This window comes from Mesoplodon mirus (genome assembly GCF_964341445.2).
Source record: "Mesoplodon mirus genome assembly, chromosome: X".
NCBI classification, from domain to species: Eukaryota; Metazoa; Chordata; class Mammalia; order Artiodactyla; family Ziphiidae; genus Mesoplodon; species Mesoplodon mirus.
This window is the reverse complement of record NC_138981.1, coordinates 5121865-5141872: the sequence shown is the minus strand read 5'-3', so window position 1 is coordinate 5141872 and position 20008 is coordinate 5121865. Positions and strand designations below refer to the sequence as shown.

Here is a 20008-nt window from a genome sequence, read left to right as displayed (position 1 = left end):
TTGGCCCAGACAAGTTGACACAGAGAATTAACCATCACATGTACCTTTAGGACACACCACAGGCTCTGTAGCAGGAACTCCAATTTCCCCCAAAATTGTTATCAGCATCCCTGGCTTCTGCTCACTAGATGCTAAAAGTCACCCTCCCACCCTCTCCTCAGTGTCCAGTCCTAACAACCAAAACTGCCTCCAGACATTGCCAGGGGTCTGCTGTGAGGGCACAGTCACCCATGTTGAGCACCATTGGCCTAGCTCAACCCCATTCTCTGGGGACATCCCCCTCAGACTCTCCAATATTTCCTACTGGTGAGTTCCTTGGAGTGAATTCAGTTCTTATCAACCCAGTCCCTAATTATCAAAATGAGAACCACACCAATAATTGTGGATTATTCCATATGAACAATGACAGGTTTAAACATCTTTCTGGTCCTCTCAAACCATTTCCAGGTCTTTGCAGAGGAAATCAGATATTATTGTCTAGATGAGCGGTCCCCAAATTTGTATGCACATTAGAATCATAGATGATTCTTACAAAACTTCAAAGACCACATGGCCCCCCAGAAATAAAATCAGGATCTCTGAGGGTAGCACAGAGGCATCACTAATTTTTTAAAATTATTTTATTTTTGGCTACGTTGGGTCTTCGTTGCTGTGCACGGGCTCCTCTTTTCAGTGGCTTCTCTTGTTGCGGAGCATGGGCTCTAGGTGCACGGGCTTCAGTAGTTGTGGCTCACAGGCTCTAGAGTGTTGGCTCAGTAGTTGTGGAGCCAGGGGCTTAGTTGCTCTGCAGCATGTGGGATCTTCCCAGACCAGGTCCCAAACCCGTGTCCCCTGCATTGGCAGGTGGATTCTTAACCACGGTGCCACCAGGGAAGTCCCGCATCACTAATTCTTGACGTTCCCCAGGTAATTCCATTGCACAGCTATTTGGAAACCGTTGGTCTAGATTTTTGCTAAACTGAAGGACTCATGTATTGCCATTGATTAGCCATCACATTCGTAGTTGTCATCCAGAATCTAGTTCTTACAAAACTTCTGTAGCATCTTGGGGACATAATGTCATCTACTTCTATTTTTTAAATCTATGTGTCTGGCCTATAATATGTAACTCCTGTGATCATGAGGAGACTGAAAAGAGGTCACCTCTTTTCATGAATGAATGAATGAATTCATGTATGAATTCCAAAATACAGCAAGTGCCATCTAGAAGGTGCATACCCAAAAGTGATGACTACAACACCTCTTCTTGCCCTGATTTAATGGGGAAAAGATAAAAAATCACGTTGAGTTCATTCTTTCAATCACAATCACACTTTCAACAATTGTCTAGAAAGCTGGACAAATAATTCAATCAGAGGCTCATCGCTAGAACAATTTTCTATTCATCATTTAAATCTGTATCTTGGTGGATTGGAACCTATTCTTAAGTCATTGTTTTCAGAAAAGCTCCTTGTATGGTCTACACTGGGAACCACCGCATGCCTGGGAATATGCTTCACTTGCCTTCACCCTTGAGGAAATTCTTGGGTCAGGAATACTAACCCCTCCACATTCTGTAGATGTCGTTACTGGATCTTTTAGCACGTGGTGCTCCAGAGAAGCGTGGGACCACCCCCATCTTGCTGCCTTTCTATGTCACCTGCTTTATCTGTCAGGGGAGTTAGAGATGCTACTTCATGTTTATTACAGCTACGATGGCACAGCATGTCTCAATTTGATTTCATTTTTATTAACTTTGCCTGAAACCCAAGTGAGGCCATTCAAGCTAGATTCATGTTGTTTTCTCACTTTAGTAAAAGCTGTCTTTGGTTACAAAACTTGACTATTATTTCTGCTCTGTTTGCTTTCAAATCATCTTCAAGAACACTAATTAGAAGCTGATTCTTTTCTTTCTCATTTATAATTTTAATCTCTCGCCATTTACATCTATTTTTCTGCACTCTGGGAAAGTGTCCCGTGTTTCTACATGCCAGAAAGTTCATTATTTTTTCACGTCAGCTCCATTCTTTCATAATTTCAATGCAGATTCAAATTTGGTCATTGAGTTTTGTGTTTCTGTTTTTTGTTTTTAAGTCATGTCTGTGTTCAACTTATCCTGTTCTCTTCTTATATTCCATGAATGCCTTTGTATTTTCAGTACTGGAAGAATAAAATAAATCTTGTGTAGACAGTTGTGTAGACAATTACTTCTGAAGGGGAAAATAGTTTGGAAGTTTTGATGCCATTTACATTTTCCCCACAACATCTTTTGTTTAACTGTCGAAAGTAGTCCTAAATAAAGGTAATAAATCAGAACATAGACGGATATTAATAAGATATGAATGGTGAGGGTAAAGCTCCAAAAGGACTGAAAGTAGAAATACTGGACAGGATTATTTTTTGTTTCAGGAAAGGGCAAGCTCAGTTTCACAGACTCATGAAGGTAACGTCCATTGTTTCATGAGAACTGAACTCCCAGTACCTCCCTGCGTCTGGACCTATAGCCCAGCATCCCTGGCCCTTGCTGCTTGCTTGGAGTTCCTGTTTGGTTTCTGTTCCAAGGAAACAATGTCCTCATTTGGGAGTTTGGAGATCACCCTTCAAGTTTCGCTTTTTTTGTTTTGTCTCTCAGTTCATGTTAGAAGCAAAGAAGGCAGCTCAATGTGTCAGTATAAACTTTCATCTAGAATGTTGGTACAATGGATTGAACTGTGTGCCCTCAAAATTCATAGTTTGAAGCCCTTACCCCTAGTGCGATGGTATTTGGAGGTGGGCCCAATGGGGACTGATTAGGTTTACATGAGACCAAGAGGTTGGGGCCCTCATGATGGGATTCGCGTCCTTATAACTAGAGGGAGAGATACCAGCGCTTCCACCTTCCACCAAGCTGAGCAAACGTCAAGAAGGCAGCCGTCTCCAAGCCAGGAAGAGAGGCTTCGCCAGAACTCAACTGCCACACGCTGAATGTTTCTGTCCCCCCACCAAATTCATAAGTTAAATCCTAATTTCCAAAGGGACTGCATTTGGAGGGGTGACCGTTGGAAGATCAGGTCATGTGGGTGGAGGCTCCATGACTGGGATTAGGGTCCTTAAAAAGGAGACCCCAGGGCTTCCCTGGTGGCGCAGTGGTTGAGAATCCGCCTGCCGATGCAGGGGACACGGGTTCGTGCCCCGGTCCGGGAAGATCCCACATGCCGCGGAGCAGCTAGGCCCGTGAGCTATGGCCGCTGAGCCTGCGCATCCGGAGCCTGTGCTCCGCAACGGGAGAGGCCACAACGGTGAGAGGCCCGCGTACCGCAAAAAAAAAAAAAAAAAAAAAAAAAGGAGACCCCAGAGAACTCCCTCACCCCTTCTGCCATGTGAGTGCATGGCAAGAAGGCAGCCATCTGTGAACCAGGAAGCAGCATCTCACAAGACACTGAATCTGGTGCCACCTTCATCTTGGACTTCCCATCCTCTAGAACCATGAGGAATATGTTTCTGTGGTTTATACGCCACCCTGTTTATGGTATTTTGTTGTAGCAGCTTTAATGGACTAAAACCCTGACCATGCTGGCACCCTGATCTCAAACTTCCAGCCTCCAGAACTGTGAGAAAACAAGTGTTTGTTGTTTAAGTCTATGGTATTTTGCTAAGACAAGAAGCAACAAGAGATGTGATTCCTCTACCAAAAAGGCCAGGGAACTGTATCTGAGTGAGCCAATCAATGTAGGCTGGACCTGGGGACCCAGGATCAGTATGTGTATCTGTATGTTTGTGCACATAACAATAGGTACATTTAATTAAAATACTTTGGATGCTGGATATTTAGTTGAACATATTCCCTCCATCAGATTTCTAATCCTTTTAACCTTCATATGCTACTGTTCTAATATCTTCAAGTTGAGGACCATACATGATAAGGATAACATCTTCTACCCTGTATTACCATGTTAGAAGCTTCTGAGACAAGACAGGCTATAGATAAATCAATGACTTAGGTAGAAAATAGATGGGCAGGTAGCCAAAAATATAACATTGCTTCATTAGTAACAAGCAATTCCATCTTACGAGAGAAATAAAAAGCCTTTGAAGGACAAAGCTAAACCTTTCCATTAATTACATCCCAAATATAGGAACTGTATGAAAAAAATAAAGCCACTGGAAATCTAGAAGTAGAAAAAGCAGCTACTTTCATGTCACTGAGACATCTTTTCTATACGAGACGATATTGCCTATTTAAATCTTAAGCTGTTTTTGCATTTGCTGCATCTGTGCAGGTACTATGTTTAAGGCAGACATGTGATGGAGGAAATAACGCCTACACCAGTGGATTAATTTAGAGGATTCAATTGAAAAATAGCCTTACCTTCCTCTAAATTAAGAAATGTTTACTCTCAGTCTGCAGATGTTGAATGGGGAAAGAAATGACAGGGCTCTTGGTTTCAACAGAAATGTCTCTTTAGCATGTTATAAATTGTGCCTTGCAAATTCAACTTCTACAAGCAAAAGTTTCCCTTCATTCGGGGGGAAAAGACATTGTTAATATAATGCTTTTCTTTCCCAGTTTTAGGGTTTCTGCATACACTTACAGGAAGTTTAAAATAGCCAAATGTGACTCAGTGAACAACAAAAAAAAAATGGAAAACACAGTAAATCAGTCAACCGATTAAGAAAATTCGAACTATGAAAGTTGCTAGAAAGAATAGAAAACCCTTGTTTTTGCAGACGCATACTAATCCTTTTGCAGTCTATTTATATCACAGAGTGGCTCCAAATAATATTTTTAGAAAAGCATAAGTTTTAAGTAAACATTTTTCTTCTGCTTTGAGTATTCTATTTCACCCGACGGATGAAAATGGTTTCACAAACCTAACAGTTTCATTAAACCGCAAATGTTTAATTAAAGAACTGTGCATTTAAAGAAGTCAAATCACACACAAACGAACAACTTCAACATACGTGTCACCCGGGTCTAAATATCTGAGGATGCAAACACAAATAAAGTCCATCTTTCACCTCCATGGGGGAAGCAGAGGATGGAGGCACGGTGTGCGAATGAACGTTATGGCTTTTAAAACAGAAATCCCTGCCCAGAGAGGGGAGTGGTTGTTTACAGCATTGTTGGAAAATAAGATAATGTGCGACTTTACCTCTGCCCTTAAGTAGCTTATATAAATGAGGACATGCAAACAACCACCTCTAATAGGCAGAATAAAAAGGCACAAGGAAGGTAAAACAAAACAAAACAAAACCAAACCGTGACGGTGCTAAAGAAGAAGATTCATTCCAACGAGGGTGGGGCGTGAAAATGGGGCGAGCGGCGGTGGGCGATATGGGGGGAGTGGCCTTGGAACCGAGACTCAAAAGAAGAGGTAGTGAAGCGGCAAGAAAACGGTCTGAAAGAACACTAAAAATTAAGTCGACCTGTGTATTGTGTGCTTTTAGTCTAATGTGTGAAACGAGCTAGCCTCTTTTCCAGCAATGAGTTCACTCATCTTCATTTGTTAAAGTTGATCCTGATGGAAGCATCATGATGGGAAGAAGAGAGAAAAGAGGGGCAGGTGGTTCTCTTGGGGGAGGGGAGGGATGTACCCCAGAGGCAGGAAGCTCAGGCGTGGCCTCTCAGATCCAGTACAGTTACAGCGCCGGCGTTCGGCACCGGGATCCCAGACCAAGAGAAACGAGCCAGGCACAGGGCTGGGGCAAGAACAAATGAATGGAGACACGGTAGAGAGAGCCACCTCCTTATTTTGCTTGGAGCTTATCCGTGCCCTCCTTTCTCATAATCTCTCTGCTCCCAAATCTGGTCCCTGCCCTCCTTCTCCATCACTGGGTGGGGCCAGGAGGACAGGGATGCTGGGGAGATGCCCAGAGCCCTCTGACGTCATCAGACTTGGTGGTAATGGCAGGACCTGCTCAGAGCATCAAACCAAAAGCAGCTGCTCTCATCACATGGACACTGAGCATACAGGACCTGCAGACACGCCTCGTTGCAAATGTGATTTGGAAAAAGCAAAACTCGGGCTCAAAACATCTTTTTGAAAATTTCTTTCAAAACCCCGAGCGCCAAGTACATTTTCCCATATAGGACATACTAAATAATACATAGCAAGCAGAGCCATGAGCACGGTACCCGACGTGAGATTTCCGAAATCCTTTCTTTAACCAGGTATTTTCAGCTCACTGTTATCAAAAGAATAAAAAAAGAAACCAAAAACTCTGTGTCTTTATTGCTTAAACTTCCCTGATATCCTTGGGCATTGTATAGATGGAAAAGAAAATGCTTTCAGGATGAAAATTAAAGTAGCATTGACATATATACACTACCAAATGTAAAACAGATAGCTAGGGGGAAGCAGCCGCATAGCATAGGGAGATCAGCTCGGAGCTCTGTATCCACCTAGAGGGGTGGGATAGGGAGGGTGGCAGGGAGACGCAAGAGGGAGGGGGTATGGGGATATATGTATACATATAGCTGATTCAGTTTGTTGTACAGCAGAAACTAACACAACATTGTAAAGCAATTATACTCCAATTAAAAAAAAATTAATGACTTTTAGAACTGAAGCAGAAAAGCATAAAAAGAAAAGATTTTGCATTTTCTTCCTCAGTCAACTGTATTTATAGTCCAAAGCTTTTCCTCTGCAAGTAGACAGGGTTTTTTAGACAGGGTTTTAAAATAAATCTTACCCTATATTTTTTGGAATGTACTTGTGATTTTCATCATATCGGGAAAGCGGATGGAAGGGACATAATGGCAAACAAAATGGATGTTTGCAATCAAGGTCACACTGGTTAATTATGGAAGACTGGAAAAGAAATATCCATTTGCCACAGAGAGATGGCATTGTAGACTAGCTACGAAGGCAAGTGAATAAACAGGTTTCGGGGAAACTTACTGACTGCTTGCTTCAGTTTACAAATTAAAGAGAAATTGAATGCATTTTAATGAATGTACCCAGGCACACACAGAGACGAAAGCATATTCTTTGTAGCTGGCACACACCGTGAGAGAGAGGCAATTTCATAGGACGACAAACTCTGATTTGGAATGGGTTGACCATGACTAGCACGTGGCTGATTCTTTTTTTTTTGCGGTACGCGGGCCTCTCACTGTTGTGGCCTCTCCCGTTGTGGAGCACAGGCTCCAGACACGCAGGCTCAGCGGCCATGGCTCACGGGCCCAGCCGCTCCGCGGCATGTGGGATCTTCCCGGTCCGGGTCACGAACCTGTGTCCCCTGCATCGGCAGGCGGACTCTCAACCACTGCGCCACCAGGGAAGCCCCACGTGGCTGATTCTTGACGGATGTGTTTTCTATCAAGTGTTCATTCAGAGTTTAAAAAATCAGGACTCTGTGCTTGCCATGATGAATGTTTCTTGATAGCAACACATGAGAGACACAATATCATTCACATAATGGAATTCCTCACGCTTCTCACCAACTTTTCCCACTTGAGGGTAAATCTCCACCACCCTGCTTCTCCCCAAGCAGCCAGGACTGGCAGAAAGCAAACGTGTAAAATGCAGAAGGACAAGTCTGTTCCCTGATCTTTTTTAAAGTTTCTCTGTTATATTACCTCCCACACCAATCTTAAAAACCTCCGGTCTTCCTAAAACCCCAGTACGGTTGTGCGTTTTCCCTAATGGCTGCTTCCAGGCTCTGGGCATACCCTTTGCCCATTTCCCACCACTGTGTACCCCTAAGCCTCACCTCCCAAGAACCAATGCACAAGTGGCAGCTCTATTGCAAAGCTATCAGACAGCACGATTTCGTCTGAGGTCCTCACCCTTGGCTGCATGCTACAATAACCTGGGCAGCTTTCAAAAATTCCAGTGTCTCTCCAGACCCAGTAAATCAGAATCTGACAAGAATGGTTTTAAAATTCCCCTGTTGATTTTACTGTGCGGCCAACAACTCTGGCCTAAGAGATGGCCACTGGATCATTCTATGGGCCACTCGGGGGTATTTGCAATCAAGGCATTAAAAAACAAAATAATGCCTTAACTCAGCAGTTAACCTTAGAAGAACATTCTCTTGAGATTTACTAACAGGTGTTGAGAGAGTCAAGAAAAGCAGGGTTCTGCACTCCAACAAATTTGTGAATTGATGTACCTCACGTCACCCCCTCAGAGTTGGAACTGAGCAGGACAAATATTCTAGGAAGTCGTGCTTTTAAGAACATACAAGTAAAACAAACACAGAACCCTAAAACCCTTCTGAATGTATTTAATCCAGGACTCCCAAATTTTTTTTATCATTAAACAATTGTTTATCAGAGCACCAGAATCAGCATCCTGTGAAAATTACTCTGTGATTCACCCATGGGGAAAAGGCTGTTTTAACACCATAGAATCCCTCTCTAATCACGAGGCCTTTTCTCAGACACTGCTCACTCCTTTCATACAAATTCCTGCATCCCTCAGTCTGTAAGACCAGCTAAGAACACGAGGATGGGCTTTTCTTCATCCAGGAAAGGCCATTTCCCGATTCTCTAGCTGAGATTCACTTGACCTGATTTCCATGATGAAGCTCAGACATCGAACTTCACAGCTGGAAGGACGATAAGACATCACCTAGGATGAAATTCCAAAATCCCTCCTAGGGTGCCTTGGCAAACACATGTCACTTGAACACAAACACTGCGATACCACGACAGCGGCTACTAAGGAACTGACAGGCCAGACACGCTGGACGAAGGGAGGAGTCATGTCTCCAGCGGGGCTGAGCAGGACAGCAGGAGATTTCTTCATGCTACTCAGAACAGTGGCATTTAAAACTGCTTAATTACTTCTGGAATGTTCCCTTTCATATTTTTGGATCGCGGTTGCCTGAGGGTAACTGAAACCACAGAAGAGCGGGGCACACTCCTGTATAGACGGAAGAAACACACGCAGACCTGAGACCTTCCCACACAGAAGCTGAAACCAACCTGGAGCATCGGCTCTCACAGGTTGACAGAGAAGGAGAAAGGAAAGGGGTGTGGTGAACTGTCCACTGAGAGGCATGAGCGAGTTCCCTTGTGCATTTGCTTGGAGAGGACCTAGGGGCACAGGAGCTGAGACGTGTCCTTGGTATACACAGAATGGGGAAGCAAGGAGAAGTGAACGCCAATTCTTTTTTTTTTTTTTAAGACAATTTTTTAAGAGCAAGTTTCCAACAAAATTGAGAGGAAGCTACAGAGGTTGCCTATATACCCCCTACCCCTATGCATGCATATTCTCCCCCCTTATCAACATCACTCACCAGAATGGTACTATTTTTTTTTTTAAACCAAGGATGAACCTATATTCACACATCATAATAACCCAAAGTCCACAGTTTACATCCTGTGGATTTGGCCAAGTGTATAATGATATACACCTGTCATCATGTATCATACAGAGTAGTTACACTGCCCTAAAAATTTCTGTTCTCTACTCATACCCCCTTCTCCATTCCTAGCAACCACTGATATTTTAATTGTCTCCAGAGTTTTGCCTTTTCAGAATACCATAGACTTGCAATCATAGTACGTAGCCTTTTCAGATTGCCTTCTTTCACTTAGATATATGCATTTAAGGTTCTTCCACAAATACGGATTCTCGGAAGTAATAGATGATCCAGGAGGATGTGATGCAAATAATTTACGCTGGAATGAAATGGTGGAGGATCTGAAAATTAAATATCATTTCTTATGGAGATGAGTTGGCAGTTATTAAGAAGGAAAATGAGGTGGTCACAGCAAGAATAGAGTTTATTGATTTTAGCATGTTTGTTTTACCTTGGAAAAATGTGCATAATGTATGTCTTCAAAAGCTTACAACAGCTCCTCATAATTTCCATGTATCCTTACTGGAGGGTTTCCTGAGTGTCAGAAAGTATGGTGTAGGTAGAAGAAAATCGGATGTTAATCCAGTTTCCACACCTGATGAAAAGCCACTTCTGCGAACACCAGATTAAGCTGCACTCTTTAATTAAGATATTCCCCTCGTACAATAATATCTCATTATTGCTGACCTGACGAATGGAGAATTCACGAAGGCTTGGATGTCACCTGGCAAAACGTTATCTTGCAAAGCAAAGCTCTCCTTCATATATTGTGCAAATCCTTAAAGTAGTAAACACGTATATACCTTCAAACGGTAACATAATTTAGACGACTCTTTCTACTCACATGAAGTAGTGTGCTTTATGGATTTCCTATTTCAACGTACAGTTTACACTTCTGACATTTTCAACATAGGGTCTACATTTTATTCACTGCATCTTATTCACTCACTTTAATTATGAAGCAATCATTTGTGCATATGATTGTAATGGGTAAAAGTTTTCAGTATACCTAATTCTTAAAGGTAGAGATGTTTCTTTTTTTTTCTCTAAAAATGGAAAAGGTCTAATTTTAAGGGCTCATGAATCTCTATAAAATCAGAACCATTACCTGTGCTGTCTGTTGCTATGGCTACATATTCATGTGATCTGTAGATCTGACATAATTCAGGTATCTCTGCAGAGCAATATCATTGCAAAGACATCAGAGAAAATTTAAGCCATGCAGGGAACCAAGAAACATAACTTACAAAAAAAGATTTTAAAAGAAAAAGGGCACTCTAGGAAAAGCTAAAATTTCTTTATTTTGGAATATATTTTCTACTTTTATTATTAACTATTCACGTATCTTTTTATGTATGTCGTTTCTCTTCTCAGGATCTATGTCTTCCATTTAATACTTAAAGTGCACACACTAACTAGAAGAGGAAAAAAGGTAAAGAGTTTCTTAACTATGGAATATTGCATAAAATAACATAAGATATTTGCAGAGATTAAAAGTTTATTGTTTTGCTTTCAAATCATAAGCTGCAAGAGTTATGTTTGCATAAAGAGATTTCCTGGCACCAAACCTCTATTAAATTGTATTGAGTGACCTTTGATGAAATAATAGAGCCATATTGCTTTTGAAGATATTAGCTTTCAGAGTTAATAGTTGGGTTTGTAATCTGATGGTACAAATGAAATTTAGCATAAAACAATGATTAGGTATCACTTTTGTAAATAAGGCAACTCTGTCAGTATTCATGCCTGGCTACATGGTTGAGAGATAGGTAGTAGATTGACAGAAATATAAAACATGTTCAGATATTAACTGCATAATTAATTAATTTCACTGGACATGATTTTCACCACAATCCATTATAGCCAAAGCATGTGTTCATCTCCTGGGATCCCAGGCAATCAGGCTTCTTAATTGACACATTAAAGTGACTGGTAAATAGTCAGTCTTTGTAGGGATGTTATAGTGGACAAGTCTGTTGAAATAATGAAAAGAACAGGATTGCCAGTGAAGCATTAGAGAAGAAAGCAAACAGACCAGTAGAGAAAAAGAAATATGTGATGATGAAGATGAAGAACAATGAAAGAAAAGTGCAATTGGAAATAAAAGATGAAATACTGTGTACATACCCGGATAGAAGCCCTGGATGTAAGTAATCAAGCCTTAGGCAACTTGAAAGAAAGCAAGCTGATGTTGGAAATAGAAGTTTTACCTGGAAGCTCTGAGACTTTGGTCCACCTCTTCATACTGACTGTACCAGTCAGGATTTTCCAGAGAAACAAAACGAATAAGATAGACAGATGATAGATAGATAGACAGGTAGAGAGATAGATAGAGAGATAGATGACAAAGGTAGATAGATGACAGGTTGGTAGACAAAGAGATAACTATATAGGTCTAGAGGTCTCTCTCTCAACCTACCCATCTATCTATATGTTGAGATTTACTTTTGAGAAATTGGTTTCTATGACTGTGGTTCTGGAAAGTCTGAATCTAGTAGGCTGGCTGGAAACACAGGATTTCTATGTTACAGACTTGAGGCTGAATTTCTTTTACTCTGGGAAATCTATGTTTGCTTTTATGGTCTTCAAGGGATTGGATGAGGTCCACACATATTATCTCCTTGAAGTCAGCGGATGGTTGATGTTAATCACATCTGCAGAATACCTTCATAGCAACACCTTCACTAGTGCTTGACCAAACACCTGGGCACTGTAGCCTGGCCCAGTTAACACATAAAATTGAATCGTCACAATGACCCAACTCTTCCCTCCATCAGCTACAGACATGCCTCTTGTGTCAAAGAGAACAGATTTCCCTGTAATAAGCCTTGTCAGGTACCAGAGACTAGAGAACTCTGTTGTCTTCAGTTAGTGCCCGCACTGGTTAATCACTGGAAACGTCAGAGCTGCATCTGATGATTAGAAGGTTGTGTTTACAATGAAATATGTAAATGAGAGGGAACTGCAATGACAAGAGACAACACTCGGACCCCACCTCCCTCTGCACTCGTGGACTTTATGGTGACAACAAAATTGGTCTGCCCTAAGTCTCTAATTATTAGAGAAATGCAAATCAAAACTACAGTGACGGGCATCCCTGGTGGCGCAGTGGTTGAGAGTCCGCCTGCCGATGCAGGGGACACGGGTTCGTGCCCCGGTCCGGGAAGATCCCACATGCCGCGGAGCGGCTGGGCCCGTGAGCCATGGCCACTGAGCCTGCGCGTCCGGAGCCTGTGCTCCACAACGGGAGAGGCCACAACAGTGAGAGGCCCGCATACCCACAAAAAAAAAAAAAAAAAACAAACCTACAGTGACGTATCACCTCACACTGGTCAGAAAGGCTGTCTACAAATAACAAATGCTGGAGAGGGTGTGGAGAAAAGGGAACCCACCTGTGCTCTTGGTGGGAACGTAAAGCAATTAGAGAAAGAAGAACACAAAACACCCAAAGTTAGCAGAAGGAAAGAAATCATAAAGATCAGATCAGATATAAATGAAAAAGAAATGAAGGAAATAATAACAAAGATCAATAAACTAAAAGCTGGTTCTTTGAGAAGATAAACAAAATTGATAAACCATTAGCCAGGCTCATCAAGAAAAAAAGGGAGAGGAATCAAATCGATAGAATTAGAAATGAAAAAGGAGAAGTAAGAACTGTCACTGCAGAAATATAAAAGATCATGAGAGATTACTACAAGGAACTCTATGCCAATAAAATGGACAACCTGGAAGAAATGGACAAATTCTTAGAAATGCACAACCTGCCAAGACTGAATCAGGAAGAAATAGAAAATATGAACAGACCAATCACAAGCACTGAAATTGAAACTGTGATTAAAAACCTTCCAGCAAACAAAAGCCCAGGACCAAATGGCTTCACAGGTGAATTCTATCACTGTTTAGAGAAGAGCTAATAACTATCCTTCTCAAACTCTTCCAAAATATAGCAGAGGGGGGAACACACCCAAACTCATTCTACAAGGCCACCATCACCCTGATACCAAAACCAGACAAAGATGCCACACAAAAAAGAAAACTACAGGCCAATATCACTGATGAACATAGATGCAAAAGTCCTCAACAAAATACTAGCAAACAGAATCCAAAAGCACATTAAAAGGATCAGACACCATGATCAAGTGGGGTTTATTCCAGGAATGCAAGGATTCTTCAATATACGCAAATCAATCAATGTGATACACCATATTAACAAATTGAAGGAGAAAAAACATATGATCATCTCACCAGATGCAGAAAAAGCTTTTGACAAAATTCAACACCCATTAATGGTAAAAAATCCCCAGAAAGTAGGCATAGAGGGAACTTACCTCAACATAATAAAGGCCACATGTGACAGACCCACAGCCAACATCGTTCTCAATGGTGAAAAACTGAAACCATTTCCACTAAGATCAGGAACAAGACAAGGTTGCCCACTCTCACCACTATTATTCAACATAGTTTTGGAAGTTTTAGCCCCAGCAATCAGAAAAGAAAAACAAATAAAAAGAATCCAAATCGGAAAAGAAGTAGTAAAACTGTCACTGTTTGCAGATGACATGATACTATACATAGAGAATCCTAACAATGCTACCAGAAAACTACTAGAGATAATCAATGACTCTGGTAAAGTAGCAGGATACAAAATTAATGCACAGAAATCTCTTGCATTCCTATACACTAATGATGAAAAATCTGAAAGAAAAATTAAGGAAACACTCTCATTTACCACTGCAACCAAAAGAATAAAACACCTAGGAATAAACCTACCTAAGGAAAAAGAAGACCTGTATGCAGAAATCTATAAGACACTGATGAAAAAAATTAAAGATAATACAAACAGATGCAGAGATATATCATGTTCTTGGATTGGAAGAATCTACATTCTGAAAATGACTATACTACCCAAAGCAATCGACAGATTCAACACAATCCCTATCAAACTACCAATGGCTGTTTCAAAGAACTAGAACAAAAAAATTCACAATTTTTATGGAAACACAAAAAATCCCGAATAGTCAAAGCAATCTTGAGAAAGAAACATGGAGCTGGAGGAATCAGGCTCCCAGACTTCAGACTATACTACAAAGCTACAGTCAACAAGACACTATGTTACTGGCACAAAAACAGAAATATAGATCAATGGAACAGGATAGAAAGCCCAGAGATACACCCACGTACGTATGGTCACCTTATCATTGATAAAGGAGGCAAAAGTATTCAATGGAAAAAGACAGTCTCTTCAATAAGTGGTGCTGGGAAAACTGGACAGCTACATGTAAAAGAATGAAATTAGAACACTCCCTTACACCATACACAAAAATAAACTCAAAATGGATTAAAGACCTAAATGTAAGGCCAGACACTATAAAACTCTTAGAGGAAAACATAGGCAAAACACCATGATATAAATGACAGCAAGATCCTTTGTGACCCACCTTCTAGAGATATGGAACTAAAAACAAAAATAAACAAATGGGACATAATGAAACTTAAAAGATTTTGCACAGCAAAGGAAACCATAAACAAGACAAAAAGACAACCCTCAGAATGGGAGAAAATATTTGCAAACGAAGCAACTGACAAAGGATTAATCTCCAAAATATACAGGCAACTCATGCAGCTCAATATCAAAAAAGCAAACAACCCAATCCAAAAATGGGCAGAAGACCTAAATAGACATTTCTCCAAAGAAGACATACAGATTGCCAGCAAACACATGAAAGGATGCTCAACATCACTAATCATTAGAGACACGGAAATTAAAACTACAATGAGGTATCAGCTCACACCGGTCAGAATGGCCATCATCAAAAAGTCTACAAACAGTAAATGCTGGAGAGGGTGTGGAGAAAAGGGAACCCTCTTGCACTGTTGGTGGGAATGTAAACTGATGCAGGCACTATGGAGAACAGTATGGAGGTTCCTTAAAAAACTACAAATAGAACTACCATATGACCCAGCAATCCCACTACTGGGGAGATACCCTGAGAAAATCATATTTCAAGAATAGTCATGGGGGCTTCCCTGGTGGCGCAGTGGTTGAGAGTCCGCCTGCCGATGCAGGGGACACGGGTTCGTGCCCCGGTCCGGGAGGATCCCACATGCCGCGGAGTGGCTAGGCCAGTGAGCCACGGCTGCTGAGCCTGCGCATCCGGAGCCTGTGCTCCGCAACGGGGGAGGCCACAACAATGAGAGGCCCGCGTACCGCAAAAAAAAAAAAAAAGAATAGTCATGTACCACAATTTCATTGCAGCTCTATTTACAATAGCCAGGACATGGAAGCAACCTAAGTGTCTGTTGGCAGATGAATGGATAAAGAAGATATGGCACGGATATACAATGGAAGATTACTCAGCCATAAAAAAAAAAAATTAAATTGAGTTATTTGTAGCGAGGTGGGTGGACCTAGAGACTCTCATACAGGGTGAAGTAAGTCAGAAAGAGAAAAACAAATACCATATGCTAACACATATATATGGAATCTAAAAAAAAAAAAAAAAAAAAAAAAAGGTTCTGAAGAACCTAGGGGCAGGACAGGAATAAAGACACAGACATAGAGAATGGACTTGAGGACACGCGGAGGGGGAAGGGTAAGCTGGCACAAAGTGAGAGACAGGCATGGACATATATACACTACCAAATGTAAAATAGATAACTAGTGGGAAGCAGCCACATAGCACAGGGAGATCAGTTCGGTGCTTTGTGTCCAGCTAGAGGGGTGGGATATGGAGGGTGGGAGGGAGACACAATAGGGAGGAGATATGGGGGTATATGTATAGCTGATTCACTTTGTTATACAGCAGAAACTAACACACCATTGTAAAGCAATTATACTCCAATAAGGATGTTAAAAAAAAAAAGATGTGGCATATACACAGAATGGAATAGTATTCAGCCATAAAAAAGAATGAAATAATGCCATCTGCAGCAACATGGATGGACCTAGAGATGATCATACCAAGTGAAGTAAGTCAGACAGAGAAAGACAAGTACCATATGGTATCACTTATATGTGGAATCTAAAAAATGATACAAATGGACTTATTTACAAAACAGAAACAGACTCATAGACAGAGAGAACAAGCTTACAGTTACCACAGGGGAAATGGGGGGGCAGGGATAAATTAGCAGTTTAGAATTAGCAGATATACACTACTATATATAAAACAGAAAAACAACAAAGACCTACTGTGTAGCACAGGGAACTGTATTCAGTATCCTGTAATGACCTATAATGGAAAAGAATCTGTTAAAGATTATTATGTATATATATATATATGAATAACTCTGCTGTACACCTGAAACTAACATACAATGTAAATCAACTATAGTTCAATTAAAAAAAATTTTAAAACAAGATTGAGGGACTTCCCCAGTGGTCCAGTGGTAAAGAATCCACCTTGCAATACAGGGGATGCGGGTTTCATTCCTGGTTGAGGAACCAAGATCCCACAGGCCGTAGGCCAACTAAGCCCACACGCCGCAACTACTGAGCCCGACTGCAGCAACTAGGGAGAAGCCTGAGAGCCACAACAAAAAAGATCCCGCACGCCTCAATGAAGATACCACATGCTGCAACTAAGACCCAATGCGGCCAAAAACAGAAAAAGAAAAAAAAAAAAACCTTTAAAACAAAAAAGAAGATCGGTTTGTATGATCAAACACCTCTGCATGCTTTTACTTAGGTCCCGACGTTCTTGTGTGTGAATCTCAGATAGGGGTGGTGGTATAGCTTGGTGGCTTCTGTAATCACACTGCTTGGGGTCTGATATTAGCCTTGCCACCTGGAGAAAATCAGCTATTCTCTCTAGACCTCAGTTTCCTCATCTTGTTAGACCTGCCAAACAGCTACTCAGCACCTGCCTGGATTGCCGTGGTGATGAGATGGCATTGTGTAAATTAGACAGCACAAGGTGTATACAGTCAACTCTGTTAGTCATCCCTGACCCAGATCATGGGGCCTGAGGTGTCTCTACATTTGTAGGAGGCGGGCTGTCTACTGAAGGTGGGGTGGGGTATCTCTGATTCTCCAGAAAACGTGCTCTATTTCAACAGCAAGCTGGCTCATAGCAATAGGGAAGGCTGATGGGAAGTCTTTTCTATAAAAAAAATTCACTCTTGTGATCACAGGATGGGATCCAGCTCTTTCTTTGTGCTTCACAGCCAGCTTTACTAACAGACTTGTCTAGGATGTCCTCTCTCTTGTCTAGGACCCCTTAACCTGCTGCAGCCTAGCTTCTGCCCCGAGTATGCTTCTGACATGAATCACAAATCCTATATACGTTCCAGTAATTTTTCCTGCCTTCTAACAAGCTCAAGTCTATTTCCTGAATCTTCTTGTGTCAAAACAGTCCCTTAGCAGCGTCTCAGACAAGTGTCAATATAGTACTAGAGGAGACATGATGCATGAGTATTATGCATCAGCTAAATAAACGTGTGGACCTTATTAATATTTTATATGTCCTTTAAAAAACTGCTTTTGCAAATGCTTTGGGAGACCAAACTGATAATTTATCATCCTCCACACTGTCACCTTGCAGGGCACTTTGCAGCTGAGGACGATGTAGTGAGGCTCCCTGGATTTTTATCTATATTCATCTCCACATCCCCACACCACCTAGGCTCCTAATTTCCAAGCAGCACAAAGTGCTACAGTCACTTGCTGACTTCAAATAAATACCGCCCCCGACCCTGTCTCTATGGGTTTCTCCTCACTTAGTTGGGAGCATTTGATTTGAATAGGATAAAATTAGGTAAATGGAAATTTTGCACAAATTCAGCCTCACGGTTTATTTTGGGGGTGGAACTGGGTGGCAGAGGGAAACAGTACAGCCAGGAGCCTTTCCTTTCTACTATTTGCCCTTTCATACCGTTGAATTTTGTACCATGTGCATGCATTACTTACTGAGATACCTTAACTAAGTAAGTTAAAGTAAATGAGCAATGAAATAAGTAAATTTAACTGCAGGGTGCCAAAACCTGTCAAGGTTTCATTTAAAAAATTGTATAGTCAAGATGAAATGCTTTCTGTAGATCTTCCTTTATATTGTCCTTCTGGCAGATTTCATTTCCCAGGAGATGAAAACTGCGTGATGCCGAGGAGCCATGTGAGGGTTTAAGGCACGAGCCGCAGAAATCAAGACGGAAGTGCAGGTCAGGAAGGGAACAGTTCGGGAAGAAAGGTTGCCAGTCATAACGGGGTCCCCTGCATCACGCCTCCCAGTTGCCCCTCCTCCCATAAAGGCAGGGGGTCTGTTTCCACACATTTGAATTGGGGTTAAAATTGTGTTGTGCTTTGACCAAGAGAATGCGGTGGACAGGATGCTTTGTGAAGTCTGGAGAGCACACCTCAAGCAACCTTGACTTTCCACCCTCTCTCCCCAGGAAAGGAACTCAAAGACCATCTTAGGTTGAGGAAGCCAAGTGCATCATCTTAGAGAGTGAGAGGCCATATAAAATAAACCCCGGGGCACCCCGGCCAACAGACAGCAGGGATGCCGTGCAGACGACTGAAGCTGTGTCTTCCTACAGCACCTCCGTCTCACACCCTGTGGCCTTCTATCAGCATAAAATAGGAATTTTCTTCTTAATGTTTTGCCCTGGCATTTGTATTTTTGGATGACATGAAGCACACCTACATTTTTTTAAAACTATATGAAATGCACCTACAAAATTAATGAGTTATCCATTATCTATCAGTGTGTGTGTGTGTGTGTGTGTGTGTGTGTGTGTGTGTATATATATATATATATATATATATATATATCACATTTGTTTCCACTTCAGGGATCTATACTTCATTCCACCGACTCAATATGTTCTCTGGATTTCCACTTTGTCAGCCATTTCCTTAATGAGTGACGCCCTTAGGAATAAGTCCCTGGTGAACCCAAAGAACAAGAGCATACTGATGGCCCTCACCCCTGGCTCAAGTTTCTCCTGTCTTTCTATCCTGCATGAAGACCTTCACAGTAGGCTCTCTTTAACCCTGGCCTTGATCCAGAGGCTCTGAATGGGGCTGATGACAGTGGCTCCCTGGGAAACGACGCAGCATCTCAGTCCTTGGGAAAGAACAAGCTCTGCAGCACCAGAGGGTTGGGTTTCTCAAACACAGAAAAGAGCAGATGCTTCAAAATGCCCTCCTCGGGGTTTCCTGTCAATGTCCAGCTGCTGCTGTGCCTCCCTGCCCCACTCTCGTGGCTTCTTGCATTGGGCGGATCACAGAAAACCAGGGTTGGGACTCAGTGGCTTCACTGAGTCAAAGAAAACCCAGGGAGCCTCCGTCTGCCTCTCTGACTTGACTCTGGGTCTAAAGCCTCTCCTTTCCCTCTTCTTTGTATCAGATATAGAGGAGGGTGCCATGTGTAATGGACACATCATCGAACGTGGACATCCTCTGCCTGTGTGTGTGCGTGTGTGTGTGTGTGTGTGCGTGTGTCTGTGTCTGTGTCTGTGTGATCCAAAACATCAACCTAGGGTCCACAGAAAACTCTACTGTTAATAAGAATATTTAAAGATAATGCCTTTGGCTGTGAAAGAGGCATTTAAAAGAACATTTTAAGTAGTGTTAACATCACTGGAATAAGTATTTGGCCTTACAAGTTGACTACTTCGAAAGGAAATATTCATTTGGATAGAAGAGTTTTGGTAGCATTTTTTCAAGACAATTAAAACATCACCACCGTACGTAGTCACTATGCAAAACAGTATGGAGGTTCCTCGAAAAACTAAA

General features: G+C 41.7%; 1 protein-coding gene across 1 annotated transcript in view; it reads right to left on the bottom strand.

Annotated features, from left to right (window-relative positions):
• LOC309796428 (uncharacterized protein) overlaps window positions 1–20008 on the bottom strand; it is a 201155-nt gene that overhangs the window by 35118 nt on the left and 146029 nt on the right. The gene's annotated exons all lie outside the window — the stretch shown is intronic.